This window comes from Podarcis bocagei, assembly GCF_964188305.1.
Source record: "Podarcis bocagei genome assembly, chromosome: 11".
In the NCBI taxonomy this organism is placed as follows: domain Eukaryota; kingdom Metazoa; phylum Chordata; class Lepidosauria; order Squamata; family Lacertidae; genus Podarcis; species Podarcis bocagei.
In genome coordinates this window covers 53540583-53556553 of record NC_138136.1, presented here as the reverse complement: position 1 = coordinate 53556553, position 15971 = coordinate 53540583, and the positions used below count along the sequence as shown (strand labels likewise).

General features: G+C 42.2%; 1 protein-coding gene and 1 long non-coding RNA gene across 5 annotated transcripts in view; one reads left to right on the top strand and one right to left on the bottom strand.

The window, feature by feature from the left end:
• Positions 1-15971, top strand: part of DCC (DCC netrin 1 receptor) — a gene marked incomplete at its 5' end in the record, with an annotated part of 959801 nt that overhangs the window by 540144 nt on the left and 403686 nt on the right. The window lies entirely within an intron of this gene.
• On the bottom strand, positions 249-8456 carry LOC308597428. Its single transcript, XR_014012973.1, has 3 exons — positions 8253-8456; positions 7297-7534; positions 249-1041 (listed from the first exon to the last, which is right to left on the bottom strand). It is a non-coding gene; the product is annotated as an uncharacterized lncRNA (long non-coding RNA).

Sequence of the window (15971 nt, the reverse complement as noted above, 5' to 3'; positions counted from 1 at the left end):
TGGAAGTTCCTTTCCTCACATGCACCTTCCCCAAATCTGTGCTGGAGAGTTGTGAGAACCTCCAGAACAGATGTAAGGGGCACTTGAGGAGAAGAGAGGGAGGGCAAGTTCTGCTGCACCACCAAAAGGCCTTGGATGAATGGATCTCCACTCTAGTCAGTTGGAATGCTAAACCATGGTTTAGCATTACATAAAGAAGCAGGCACAAACCTTGGACTCATGCCCTCCCTCCTTCCTTTGAATTGAAATACTTTATTGTCGCTTGTGCAACAATACAGTGCGATTACACGAGCACCCCCCACTCAGCTCTCTTAGTCCTAATTCCCCTCGTTTACTGACACACACACACCAAACCTGAAAGTCAGTTGCCTTGTTGTTATCTATTCATTCAGCAGCCTAACAGCCCACGGATAGAAGCAGTTCTTTACCATGTTGGTGCGACTAATCATGCCTGAGGGCAGGAGATCAAGAAAGTGCTGGCCAGAGTGTGAATCATTCCAGAGAATTTTCCTCACTCTCCTGAGGCAACGTTCTTCCGCTATTTCATCCAGTGGATTCACGGGACAGCCCATAATATCTTGGGCTGTATTCACCACCCTCTGTAGGTACTTCCTATCAGTTGATGTCAAATCAGCGTACCACACCGTGATGCAGTATGAAAGGACACTTTCTATTGTGGACCGGTAGAAGGAGATCATCAAATGTTGATTGACATTGTTCTTTTGCAATACTCTGAGGAGATAGAGTCTCTGTTGGGCTTTCTTAACCACCTGGGTTGTACTGATTTTCCAAGTAAGGTCTTCACTGAGATAAACTCCTAGGAATTTAAAGAAATTTGCAGTAGACATTAAAAAATATCTGAATCTGGTTTATTGCCCATAGCTCATCCACAACCCAGGAACGGAAATGAGGATCACATCATTTGTTTGAATAGGTTCCCGTTTATTAACTTTGCTAATGTAATGGAAAACAGTTGCTTACCACCTTTAGCGTATTCTCACCTTTGGACATACTAACTGATTTTTGTTTGCTCTTTGATATCTTTATGCACATAAAAGGAAGGATAAAAAAATTCCTTCCTGTAGTACCTTAAAGACCAACTAAGTTAGTTCTTGGTATAAGCTTTCGTGTTCATGCACACTTTTTCAGATATCTGAAGAAGTGTGCATGCACACGAAAGCTTATACCAAGAACTAACTTAGTTGGTCTTTAAGGTGCTACAGGAAGGAATTTTTTTATTTTGACTATGGCAGACCAACACGGCTACCTATCTATAAAAGGAAGGGAAAGAGAAGCAGACCATTAAAAAAGCAGTGCTGCTGTGCTAAACTCCGAGACAATGTATTTTCACTTCTCTAAGCACCTATTTTTCACTTACTGACAACTTACTCTAATTGTCTGTATGATTTTGTACATAGTTATGTAAGTTTGTGATAGTTCCCCCCCTCCTATTTATTGTGAACTGTGGGAAGGGAAAATCTGGTTTTCTCTTAGTTTTTTCCTTTTTGTTTGTTATTTCTGTTACACAATTTTTAAAAAGTTTAATAACGTTATTTAATTGATAAGAAAAAAGTTTGAGTAGGAACAAAGTCACTATAAAATAAAGAATCAATAAGGCATCAGGAGAGGCATCAGGAAAAAGCATTAAAAAACAACCACCACCTCAGTCTTTGTGTACGAAATATTCAATAACGCAGCAGCTGTTGAGGGAGCACTCGCAGATAAACCAAATGGTACATATGAAACTCAAACTGAGATAGAGGCATTCCTAAAATTCTCAAAAGTTAAAATTTTGGCCAGTTTTATAACTGGTTTGAGTGTAGTTGTAAATAATGCAATAATAAAAGATGGCAACATTGCAAGATCGTTAACTGACAATTGCAAAATGTAAGAAAATTTAAATAACCATCCAATAGTACACCTACCATTCTCTTTAATATTCTTCAGTTCTCATTTTACTCTATGAAGAAAGGTTGCAGTGTTTAGAACATTATTGTTTAGAGAAAAGGCAAGTAAGAGGTGATATGATAGAAATTGATAAAATTATGCATGGCAAGAAGAAAGCGGCTAGAGGAATATTTTTCTCCCTTTCTCATAATACTAGAATTTGTGGAAATTCAGTGAAGCTGAATGTTGGGAGATTCAGTACAAGTCTAAAAGAAGTACTCTCTTCCCACAACACATAGTTAAACGACTCTATTCTGGTTTGGTCAAACCCAGCACCTGCCGTCCTGTGTCAAGCTCTGGGCACCACAAATAAAGGAGATTGACAAGCTGGAAAGTGGGCAGAGGAGGGCAAGCAAGATGATCAAGAGTCTGGAAACGAAGTCTTATGAAGAACAGTTGAAGGAGTTCGGTGTGTTTAGCCTGGAGAAGAGAAGACTGAGAGGTGGTATGATAGTCATCTTCAGATATCTCAAGGGCTATCACATGGAAGATAGAGCAAGCTTGTATTCTGCTCCTCAGAGGGTGGGACCCAAACCAATGGATTCAAATTACGAGAAAGGACATTCCGGCTAAACATCAGGGAGAACTTTTTGATGGTAAGAGCTGTAAGACAGTGGAACAGATTCCCTCGGAAGGTGGTTGGGTCTCCCTCGTTGGAGTTTTTTAAGCAGAGGGATTCTCTGTGGTTCCTGCATTGCCACTGGGGATATTGGGCTCCCTTCCAACCTTACAATTCTACGATTTTATGAGTTGGCAGTAACATAAAAAGTGGGGGTGAAGCACGTGAAAGTAAGTGGTTACTGGCTAGGTGCAAAATAAGGATCAGGCAGACTCAGCAATGGAGAATAAGAAGGTGAGGTTTATTGCCAGGCAATAAGGACCCAGTTTGGAATCTCTTCCAAAAGGAACTGGGACCCCGATTGACAGAAATCCAGAGGTCTTTATACCTGAGCAAATCACAGCAAATCATAGATCATGAGACAACCAAGAGGGAATCACAATATTGTCAGCGAGAATCAGCCAATCAGCAAGCTGTTGTCACACTACCAGCTCCTGGTCAAGCACTGGTCAAGCACAGGGTTCTAGTTCTGCTTTCCGATGCTTGCAGTGATGCTTAGTCTAACCTTTCCCCTAGTTATGACAGGACAGTGAGTTTGGAGATTTTGTGGTTTTGCTCTTCCTGTTCTGTGGATTAATTTAGCCTGTATCTGAGGGGATTTTGTACCAGAATCTCTGATTCACGTCTTCCCCTTGTCCAGGGTACACGGATGTTTGTAGGGGAAAGGTCGGTTCCTAACTTTGCTGTTCCAAGCAGTTTGCAGTTAGCTAAGGCACAGTTTCCCTTTGATTCAAAATGGATTATAAAATACTGTAAGCCTTGATTATGTGTAAGCATATATGAATATATATTGAATATATTGATTACTGATAACTGATTATGTGGATAGCATAGGGGTAGCCCTTCTTCCTTGCCTCCTTGTTCTTGTGTTCAGGTCCAGCTTGCACTCCCCACAGGCATCTAGTTGGCCACTGTGAGACAGGATGCTGGATCTCACAGGCTCGTATGTTCAAAATGCCACAACAAAAGGGATGGGGGGGGGATGAGAAGGAAATAATTCAGCAGACTAGCAGAGTTTAATTAATTATTCTGCCAACAAAAGTGTTCACACACTATTAGCTATGTTAACAACCAGTTTTAGAAATGACATATCCCCAAATAACATGTCTTGTTCCCTGTATTTTGGTTTCACAATGCTCTGCTTGACATTGTGTTTTCTTTTGTTTTGACATTGCATTTCAGTTTGTGATGTCACACTTTGTTTTGAGATATCAAGTTGTTTTCCTACCACTGGCAAATTAGACCTTTAAAGAATCAAAACAAAACTTACAATGTTAAACGGAACTTTAAGTCCATGAAGGTACTTAGGGCTAATTAAACTTATCAAGGGCTTCTTTAGCTATAACAAGCGTATGTAATCTGAAATACAGGCGTCTCCTCACATACATTCCTGGGTATGGTGCGTATATGTGAAAACCCGTAGACTAGGGAGCACCATCTAAAAAGCCTGTAAATAACTTATAAACCTCTAAAAACCCTCTTGAAAAACCCTCCAAACTTCCTTTCTCACACTCTTCACAGGCCTCAAAGGTTAGCTCAAAGGCTCATGGAGTTGCAGTTGCAAAGGCAGCTAGGATTGCCAGTTGTTTTCAGGCTGTTTTCATGCAATTTTTGCAGTTTCCTGCTTTTTGGGGGGCCATTTTTGCTATTTCCGTGCCTTTTTGCAGATTGAATCAATTTATTTAATTATTTCCCAGTGCAACACATAAATGTGGTTGCACGCAAATTAAACGTGCATATGTGAGGAAACGCCTGAAATTTAAGCCACCCTCTGGCCTTTGCAAGCCCCACCATTACAACCTTCTAAACATTTGTTGTTGTTGTTTAGTCGTGTCCGACTCTTCGTCACCCCATGGACCAAAGCACACCAGGCACTTCTGTCTTCCACTGCCTCCTGCAGTTTGGTCAAACTCATGCTGGTAGCTTCGTGAACACTATCCAACAATCTCGTCCTCTTGTCGTCCCCTTCTCCTTGTGCCCTCCATCTTTCCCAACATCAGGGTCTTTTCCAGGGAGGCTTCTCTTTTCATGAGGTGGCCAAAGTATTGGAGCCTCAGCTTCACGATCTGTCCTCCCAGTGAGCACTCAGGGCTGATTTCCTTCAGAATGGATAGGTTTGATCTTCTTGCAGTCCATGGGACTCTCAAGAGTCTCCTCCAGCACCATAATTCAAAAGCATCAATTCTTCGGCGATCAGCCTTCTTTATGGTCCAGCTTTCACTTCCATACATCACTACTGGGAAAACCAGATCTTTTACTATACGGACCTTTGTTGGCAAGGTGATGTCTCTACTTTTTAAGATGCTGTCTAGGTTTGTCATTGCTTTTCTCCCAAGAAGCAGGCGTCATTTAATTTCTTGGCTGCTGTCACCATCTGCAGTGATCATGGAGCCCAAGAAAGTAAAATCTCTCACTGCCTCAATTTCTTCCCCTTCTATTTGCCAGGAGGTGATGGGACCAGTTGCCATGATCTTCGTTTTTTTGATGTTGAGCTTCAGACCATATTTTGCGCTCTCCTCTTTTACCCTCATTAAAAGGTTCTTTAATTCCTCCTCACTTTCTGCCATCAAGGTTGTGTCATCTGCATATCCGAGATTGTTGATATTTCTTTCAGCAATCTTAATTCCGGCTAGGGATTCATCCAGCCCAGCCTTTCGCATGATGAATTCTGCATATAAGTTAAATAAGCAGGGAAACAATATACAGCCTTGTCGTACTCCTTTCCCGATTTTGAACCAATCAGTTGTTCTAAACATCCCAAGTTGTAGAAGGCCTGTAGCTCAGCAGTTCGAGTATCTTCTTTGCATGCAGAATGCTCCAGATTCAATCTTCTCCAGGCAGGGCTGGGAGAGACCCCTGCCTGAAACCCTGATGAGTCAACTGCCACTCAATGTGCACAATACTGATCTAAATGGACCAATATCCTGTCTCATCCTATGACAGCTTCCTGTTTTGTTATGTTCTCATAGAAGAAGCCATCGTTCCCATTATTGAGGTTCCTCTGGCTCTGTCAATGGGGAAAAGGAGAAACTTAGTGCTACAGTTATAGCTATTATGGAACGCTGGGGAAATGAAATGTATATCTCAATATTTCTGGCCTCTGGCTTTCATTGCAGAGCTCTATGGAGGTGGGAAGAGGGAAAGGCTAACCTCCAGCAAGTAGCAGGGAGATTGGAATAGATGGAGAAATAGGCTCGTGTCAGAGGATGAATGGACTTGGATGGGTTTGGAGGAGGACAATACATTTCCTACTTCGGAAGGAAAGAGCCTGACTTATTCCAAACCAGTTTAAGGTGCACTGCAAAATGTTTGTGGCATCTGTTGCGTCAAATACCAGGGATGTGCATGGAACTGTCTACATAAGAGGTTCATCTTTGCTGCCTCTTCTTGGCATGATTTATGTTGGTTGCTGGACATACAAATAGGTCTGAGTGTTAGGATATTTCCGTTCCTCCTTAAAAAGGGAGCAGGCTGTTGTGTGTCACAAGCCTGCGTACTTCCTGCTCACAGGGAGTTTCCGTTTTGTATATAGCTTTTGTTTTCTGGCTGTTTCCTCAACACTGAAGCAAGCAGTCATGTTTTTCCTTTGTTCTGACCAATGTTGAATAAAGCTGTAAAATATGCCCTCCTGGGTGAATCTTCCATTGTGGAAACTCTGCGAAAAGGGCGTACATGAGTCCTGGAATGTGTTTGAGGCTCGTGTCGCAAATTGACCAATGCTGTTCCCACAGGAGACTGATGATCGACCACAGAGGACATGGCCTGCATGATGGCCTTTGTCTCCCTGGCAGTATCCCAACACTGAGGTGGTATAATGGCCGATGCCACAAAGGCACCAACATTTCCCTTTAACCACCTGAGAGCAGTGCTGTCATGACTAGGGCATTTGAAGGAGCTTTCTGAATCTTTCTCTCTCTCTCTCCAGTGAAAGAACACCAATTCCAAACTACAATCTTTTACCTTTCATTACCTCTTCTTCTTCAAGTTGTTTCACGTTCATCTGTGCCAGCAAAGCAGATTAAAAAGTGCCAAGGAACAAGACTTACATTATTATGAAACAGTATTCATTGGTGCTAGGAATGGATGAATCTGTCACTTTCAGTTTCTCCCATTTTTCCAATCTTAGGTTCAGCTCAGTTAGGATTTTAGTGTGACTTCTTTGTATAAAAATTTGCCTAATGTAGACATTTTTTTTTGCAAAGTAATGTTCCCTGATGTAATGCATTTCTGCATGCTATTTTAGAAATAACTTTTTCTGGCAGGAGAACTGCATTGCCACATTCAGAGACATGTGAAATTCAAAGGACGGCTTTGCTTCAGTTTGTATGGGGAAGTGCAAATTAGTTAGGTTCACCTTTAAATGCAAACTGAATTAAATTTCCTCCCCGTCTGTAGCTGGTACCCCATCCCAGCTCCTTCCCATACTGGCTGAAGTTAATGGGAGTTGTCTGGAAGGCACTAGGTTGATGAACACAGTTCTATAAGGTAATGGTTTTATTGCTGTTTAAGTGTTACAGTAGATGCCAACAGTGATTTTTTTTTTAAAATCATAATCATAAATATCACATACCCATGAACAGCATGATGGCAACAAACAATAACAGCATCAAGCTTTGTAGCAAAGTTCTAACAAAATGTCCCTGAGGCCGCAAACCACATTATTATTTTTGAACAAAATTGCTTCTAATCTTGGCAGCTGCAAGAGAACACAAAGCCACACTGTAGTTTACCTGCTTGGCTTTGTCGTTCGGCGGGCGCTCTCCTTTGAAGCAGATTGGCTGAAAATGTATTGTGTCTGAAGGCCTAGAAAGGAATAATTGTTTCTTCTTTGTGTTCAGTGGGCTAAAAAGCCTTGTAATCCTGAATGTTCTCCAGTGACTGCTAAGTCTTGAATGGCTTCTTAGCAAAGTATCCCTCTTAAACACTTCTACACATCATTTGAAATTAAAGATCAGTGGGAATGTCTTCCTGCACATCCAAGGGAAAAAGAAGAGGTTGTCTGTGTAATATATCAGGGAAGGGGGAGAAATCTACACTTGAAGTGATGCCAGATCAGCTTGAACATCTATGCTTATTTATTTATATTGTGCCTTTCCCCCCCAGATCTGGGACTCGAGGTGGCTCGCAAAAAATTAAAACAAACACAGATAAAACACCCAAAACTAAAACCATATATAAGATAATATTTTAAAGCTCATTACAATAAAAAAACCCTAATATTTAAAATCTAGTAAATAAATCTTCCGTCAGGCATGGAGAGTCCTCCCCTCCTTTCGGTAACTTCAACAGATAAGAATTAATGAGCAGCTGATAGATTTATAGTCCTTTTATTACAGCGTCGCTGGTGGCGCTGTGGGTTAAACCACAGAGCCTAGGACTTGCCAATCAGAAGGTCGGCAGTTCGAATCTCCACAAAGGGGTGAGCTCCCATTGCTCGGTCCCAGCTCCTGACAACCTAACAGTTCGAAAGCACACCAGTGCAAGTAGATAAATAGGTACCACTCTGGCGGGAAGGTAAATGGCATTTCCGTGTGCTGCTCTGGTTCGCCAGAAGCAGCTTAGTCATGCTGGCCACATAACCCAGAAGCTGTACGCCAGCTCCCTCAGCCAATAAAGCGAGATGAGCACCACAACCCCAGAGTTGGTCACAACTGGACCTAATGGTCAAGGGTCACTTTACCTTTACCTTTACATGTTGTGAGCACAAATACACAGCTCTACGCAAGGAGGGCAGTTGGCTAATCTAATCTTCCTTCCAACTACTGCAGCATTTTGGGCGCCAACAGGAAGTCCCTCCCTCCCTCTGACTCCTTTGCTCTCTGATATGTTTGGACCTCCGAGTCCGTGGTGAGAGGGGGTCCCCCACCCTCTCAAGTGATGTCTCAACTAGCTCTCTTCTGGCTCCGTTGTCATTATCTCATAACTGGGTAACTCCTCCCCTAAGCTGTTCAGCTCCTGTCTCTCTCTTTGCTGTCTCTCTCTTTGTGGACAAAATGGGCGTCTCTTCCCCCTCCAACTCTCCATCGGAGAGAAGCTGATCTGCCATGGAATGCATTCCCAAGTCTCATATATATATATATATATATATATATATATATATATATATATATATATATATATATAATTTATTCATTTTTCTTTTTCATTCATTACATACATCTCAATTTCTTAACATTCACAATGTATTCTTCCCTCCCTCCGCTCCAGGGCTTCCCCCAACTTCCACTTCTGGTTTGTTTCTCTTTTCGCCCACTTTGCTACCTCCTAACTGAAAAAGTTGTTAATAACATAAATTCAAACATAAAAACATAAAAGTAAAAGTAAATACACCATAATATTTCTCTATCTTCTAAACATTTTCTAATACTAATAGTGTGGATGTTTATTTAAATCCTGCCATCAAGTCTATCGACTTTCTTTGTTTCTGCAAGTATTTACTGTATTTTTGGTCTTTGTTGGAAGCCACCCAGAGTGGCTGGGGTACAAATAAATTATTATTATTATTATTATTATTATTATTATTATTATTATTATATAAACGGTTCCCATTCTTTTTCAAAGTCGCTTTCATCTTTTTCTCTTAGTCTGTCTGTGATTTTTGCCAGTTCTGCATAGTTCATCAACTTCTCTTGCCATTGTTCTTTAGTGGGTATTTCTCCAGTCTTCCAGTTTTGTGCAATCAATCAACATTCTTGCTGCTGTGACTCTTCGCCCTCCAGCTCTCCATCGGAGAGAAGGTGATCTGCCATGGAATGCCTTCCCCAGTCCTCATCTTCAGACTATTCTACTAAAAACAATGAAGCATTATTAAAAGACCTTTCCTTAAAAGCAGTTATTTCCAAAAACCCTGCCTGAAGTTTGTGGTGTTTTGTTTCAAAATCCACATTAGGTATTCATGTTTCTTCTCATACGCCTAGTTCCAGGCCCATTAAGCATGGGTGCCTTTGCCTGGTAGCACTGTGGCTCCATAAATACTGGGCATCTCCTGCTAGAGATGGCTGCTGTGCTCCGTCAGCCTGTTGACTTGTGGCTGCATAAGAAGATCAGAAACAGAGAAGGAGGCAGACTTTCTCTGCAGGGGATCCTTGTCTCTGCCAATTGGATCACCTGGGCATTCTCTGCAAAGCTTATATTTCAGAGCAGGTACGGCAATAGGTTGTGACATGTGATCTAAGCTGTCACTGTTGGTTTAGATGGCAAATGCTCTATGATACTGGAGGATAATTTAATGCAGGATGATGAACTAGTGAATTGATATTTGGCAGCAGAGTCTGTTTTGGAGTTATCGCCTTAGGATCTTGGAAAGAAGAAAACTGAAAGGAGGAAGCCATGCAATAAAAAGGGCTATTCTTGGTGTTTTTTAAAAAAATAGTTTCTCATCCATCTTCTTTAGTGCCTGTTCTGGTACCAGAGGTGTGTATGTTTGTGCATTACATGAAGTTTCATCATTTCATTAGCCTGGCTCTAAGCCATTCAATTTAAAGACTGCAGATGTGGGTGCAATATGGGTGTTACTATTTCCAAATGTGCTTCCATGAGGGTGGGAGGGAATCCTCCATAAATGTGCAAATATAGCATCTTTCTTTCTTTGGTGACCACTCCTAGCCAAGTAAGATTGTCTTCCATAAACACGGTTTTAACAGTGAGTCCGTAAGTGACTGTGGAGGCCAATTCTGGATCCACACGTCCTTCCACAGTGGGGACATAGGCTTCCAGGGGGGAGTTGATTGTGGTGTGGATTTGCCAAGCATGCCTTCCTCTTAGCATGTTTCTCCCTTGCGTCCTGAGTTCGAGTGTCTTCAAAGCGTCTGACACCTTTGGTAAAAGCTGTTCTCCAATTGGAGCGCTCACATGCCAGTGTTTCCCAGTTGCCAATGTTTATACTACTTTTTTAAAAAAAGATTTGCCTTGAAAGAGTCTTTAAACCTCTTTTGTTGACCCCCTACATTACTCTTTCCATTTTTAAGTTTGGAGTAGAGCTTTGGCAGATGATAATCAGGCATCCACACAACATGACCAGTCCAACAAAGTTGATGTTGAAGAATCATTGCTTCAACACTGATGATCTTTACTTCTTCTAGTACACTGCCATTAGTTCACCTGTCTTCCCAAGTGATGTGTAAAAAAATCACTTGATGGAACATTTCAAGGAGTTGGAGATGGCGTTTATAAGTGATCCATGTTTCACAAGCATACAGTAAGATTGGTAGCTTTGTAAACAAGCATTTTGGTTTCCCTGCGAATGTCCCGGTCCTCAATCAAACACTTCAGTCGGGAGAAAGCAGCACTCACCAAGCTCAGGCGAGGCTGGATTTCAGCATCAATGCCGGCCCTTGTGGAAAGATATAGCAAACATAGATTATCAAGGAGTGGACTAGGCTAATTCCTCTGTGCTGCATTTCTCCATGCAAAAGAGCATCCTGAAACATCACATTCCTGCACACACAACACATTCTGAAGTGCAAGAGCCCAGAATTCTGCCAACTCCCTTTGCCATCACCTTGGAATATAAGCACCTGCCTTATAAGTCAGTCAGAACATTGGTTTCTCTCACCCACTTATTGGCAGTGACTTTCCGGGGGTTTGTACAGCATCCATGAGTCTTTCCTAGCCCTGCTTGAAGATTCCAGGGACTGAACCTGGGACCTTCTATAAGAGGAGCACTTGCTCTCGCTGAAGCATGTCACATTCATTGTACCTCGTTGAGCCGCCCTTAGTTCTGGGCCAGTTGGAGCAGCACTGATTGTAGTTGTTTTGCAGTTCCCAAGGGACCACATGCCCTCTTCATTACAAGTGCTCCAGGTCTATATGTCAAGAGCGATGAGGGCCCCAGTTCACTGCAGCTCTCATTGCAAGGCAGAGCTCCCTGCTGTGAGTGGAAGGTACGGTAGCAAAGCGTACAAGAGTTCGATGAAGAGCAGCAGGAGGTAGTCATTAGTGGTTTGGGTCAGAAAGTCAGTTGTCCAATTTTATAAATAAATGCAACTGCAGTTAGAGGAATGCAAGAGCTCTGTGGCACAGCCTGAATGATCCTGTTCCACTGTGTGGCCTCAGAGGTATGGTAAGCAAATAGGGGATGTTTATTAAAAGGAGCTCCTCAATTGGATTGGGCATTTTCATATTGAATATTAATACACAACAGCTCAGAGAGTATAGCAAGCAGTAGATTTAGCCCACTTTATTAGTGCAAACACAGCATATTACATTTTACACATGGGGGACAGATGTATGCTCTATTGTATTTCCCCTCTTCTTAATTAGCCAGTGTTAATAAGCTTCTACTGACATTTTACTTCTTTCCCTGCTTATTAGATTCTTGCTAGGCTTGAAATCATCCCTACAGGCAAACAAAATAAGATAAGAGAGGGGTGGAAAGGTGCATTTGAATGCCGGAATGCTCTGAAGCAGACAGGATGTGATTCTCCCCCCCCCCCCCCCAGATAAGCTCTGTTGAATTTGATTTAGTTTAATGGGAGACTTCATCCTGTGCTCAAGGAGCCAGAAGCAAACCACAGTTCCCAGATATCCTTCTGCTGGGAATTTCCTGTTGGCAAGACTTTAAGGACAGAGTTTGCCAATCTTTTGTGGGCACATTTGGATTTTTGAGTGAGTGCTCTGGGTGTTGCCCCCCCCCCGCATCACTTCTTACCCCAATTTCCTGGATCTGCCCCAACCCCCGGAGACAGGAAGAGAAAGCGCACACACATTTTGCATCCCCAAGTTTATTCTTTGGAAAAGGCACTCCTCTGAATTTTTCACTGCAGTGCTCCCATCAAACAAATGTACATGTTGGAGAAAGATGCACACGTGTGTGTGTGTGTGTGTGTGTGTGTGTGTGTGTGAAAAGTCACACATAATGTTTGGAGAAACTGTGCACGAAATATGTGCATTAGTAAAAACTGCATTCAGAAAGGTGTTTACTATGAGAAACTTACACTAAAATGCTAATAAATTTTCATCAGGATTTTTTGGGGGGAGGGTGGAAATTGCTGAGGAAATGAAGAGCTGAATTTAAAATTGGGTGGGGGGGAGATGAGAAATTGAGAAAAACAGATTTGCCTATGCCTCCCTGGACTTGGGAAGCCTTCTCTCAAACTGATTTTGAACTTTCTTCATAGTTTGGTTTGAGGAATGGGAGGCAGGAAGAACTCTACAGGAAAGATTAGAGATGGCACTGAGATGATAAGGAAGCTTTCAGAATAGCTGGATCATTTTAGTTGAGAAATTCTCCCTCAAAATGGGCAAGGGTTCCAATGCTATGTGAGGTCCTGATGGAAGGACTCCCTATGAAGTGCTGGGCGTAGATTTGTTACAGGTCTCAGATGTTTCTCTTAAAGCAAGATTTTGCAGTGAAAGTTGAGGTTTCTGCTAAGGAGAAATGTCTGAGGACTTTTGCAAGAAGCCCAAAGAATCCCTCATTATACCTGGGAGGCAAATAAGGCAACCACTCTGCTGAAAACAAGCAGATCTGGATCTGTGCATGGAACTGTGTTTAGGGATGGGGTGGGAATTTATTCAGTTCAAATTTAAAGTTGAATTTGCCCAATTTTCACTTTCTGAAATGCTATGCGAACCAAAACAGCCATCCTTCAAAAATCACATTTCTCTGAATTTTGCAATGCAGTTCTCCTGCCAGATATTCATATGAATACATATACTAATGAAAGCAACACATAAAAGGCGCAATATTAGAGAAAAGTGCTCAGCAAAAATGTGTATATTAGGAGACATTGCACAAAAGTGTGTATATTCGGAGAAATTCACTCTAGAGTTCTGGTGAATTTTCACGAGGACTATAAATATACTACGGTGGACATGTGGAGAAATGAACTTAGGACTGGACAAATGAGAAGCTGAGACAAACTGGATCTGACATATTTGTTCATCCTTAGGGTTGACCCCATGGGAACCATGTGCATCTTCCATTGGACTCCACTATAGAAGAAAGGGTGGATAAAACATATAAGAAACTATTTTAAAACAAAGTAAATAACGCCAGTGATTCATTGTGCCATTTGGTATTTTATCTAATAGGCATATACAGTTTTTTATTCAACAAATATTGCTGAAGGGAAACCAAGATGAGGTGGATCAATAAATATTTCTAAAAGGGAATGAAGATGAAGTTGATCAAATGTTAGACTGGGTGAATGCTTAAAGAAATAAATAACTGAGCAGACACATTCACCGCACACAGAGATCCTGCCAATAATTTTTGTTATCTGAAAATGTCAAGCATTATTTTCCTAGCTGCCTGACAAGGGAAATCCCATTTTACAAAGAAAATATTACTGATATTTTCCGCAGTGGGAGGGTGGGTGGAGAAGAGGAGATGTTTTCTTTTCACTTCAGTTCCACTCATCTCTGGCCATGTATTATTGATTGGGAGCCCTCTTTGGATTATCACCATGCCTCTTGCTCACTTACTAAACCGTAAATATTCACCCATGCATTCCTGCAGACAATTTGTTTCTTTGCAGGAGGTTATGTGGAGTGGGCAAATATATACGTGCGAGAGAGGCTGCCTGGAAAGCGGTCTAGTGGAGATCTGTGCCCTCGAGCTCGCTTAAAATAAACACCTCGCAGCTCACTTCTGGGAAGGATAGCTGTGCTTCTTTTCAGCTCGATTTATATGGAAAGGCGTCCAGGTCCATTGTTTCTATGGTGGCAATACAAAAACCATTAACTCCAATATATATTGCTTTGTAAAAATGTTCACGCTGCAAAGTTGCGCTTGGTTGTTGGCAACAGATGGGAGAACAACATGCTTACCTTGATCCTCCAGGTTTACTAACTGCAACAAACAATATCTTGTACTGAGAATGTGGCCAGGGGGTGTCAGAGACTGGGCAGAGGAGGAATGGTGGAGACCGCCTCCCCAGCCTGACCCTTCCAGAGAAGGAGGCAGTTCAGAATTACAACAGGGGTTTGAGGGAGATCACAGCTCAGAGGGGAATGAGGGGGAAAGCTCAGAGGGGAAATAATGGGAGAGGAGGAGGAGGAAGAAGCAGCAGCAGCCGAGGGGCAACAGCTGACAGACACAGTGTCTTTCCAGAACCTCCCCTCTCCCAAAACCTGGCAAGCATCGAAAGTAGGAGAGCAAAGAGCTCAAAGGCAGAGGGGATGGAGACTCACTCAGGGCAATGCCGTTATTCCAAGAGCCTCTCTCTGTGAATATTGAATAAAAAGCAGTTGGTAAGAACTTTTCCTTGTCTTATCCATTCCTGGCAACCTGCCGTAGGGGTTGGATCCTCTGCCACCTGACAGGGGGAGATAAAATCATCTGCTGCAGGGGTAGTCAACGTGGCAACCTCAAAAAAATTCTGGACTCGAACTCCCATCAGCTACAGACAGAATGGTGGATAGGCAGGGATGGTAGAGCTGCAGTTCAGTATCTTCTGGAGGACAACACATTGGCGACCCCATTCTACCAATTATTTTCCCAGTCCAAGAGCTTACAGAGGAAATGAGAGACTTCTGACAGCCCTCTGACATTTTAAGTCTCTGGTGCTCTCCACAAAGCCTTTCCTTGTAGTGTACACCTCCCCGACTCCAAAGGAGTTGTCTGGTCAATTAAAAAACAAAACTCAACTAGGGGTTTTATTCAGACATCCTTCCAAACCAGGGTTTGCACTAACCAAAGTCAATATCATGGCTTTAGCTTCCAAATATTTATATTGTGCTCTCTCTCGCTTTTTAGTGTTTGAAGTCCTTCACATAGAACTGATTATTTCAGTAATCCTTAAAACCACTCTGAATGGTAGATTGGTAGCTAATGCAAGTAGTTTTGGGTCACGCTGTGAGGAGAAGAAGAAGAAGAGTTTGGATTTGATATCCCACCTTTCACTCCCCTTCAGGAGTCTCAAAGCGGCTAACATTCTCCTTTCCCTTCCTCCCCCACAACAAACACTCTGTGAGGTGAGTGGGGCTGAGAGACTTCAAAGAAGTGTGACTGGCCCAAGGTCAACCAGCAGCTGCAGGTGGAGGAGCGGAGACGCGAACCCGGTTCCCCAGATTACGAGACTACCGCTCTTAACCACTTCACCACACTGAAAATAGTAGTAGTAGTAATTTTATTATTTATACCCCACCCATCAGGCTGGATTCCCACAAAAGTAACCAACAAATATAATGAATAAATAAAAATAGATCTAAAATATTATTTTTGTATCTGTTACTTGTCTGGATTGCAAAATTCAGAAAAGTGCAAATTTTGAGGGACGGCTGTGTTTCGGTTTGTGTGTTGATTCAGAAAGTGCAAATTAGGTGGGTTTGCCTTTATATGTGAATTGAATTAAATTTCTACCCCATTCCTTTTTTACAGCACCAGAATCTGGATTTGAGCGTAGGCCTCAGTGTTCAGAGGGTCTTGGCCACAGCACGTTGAGTTTTCCTCTCCTTCTCC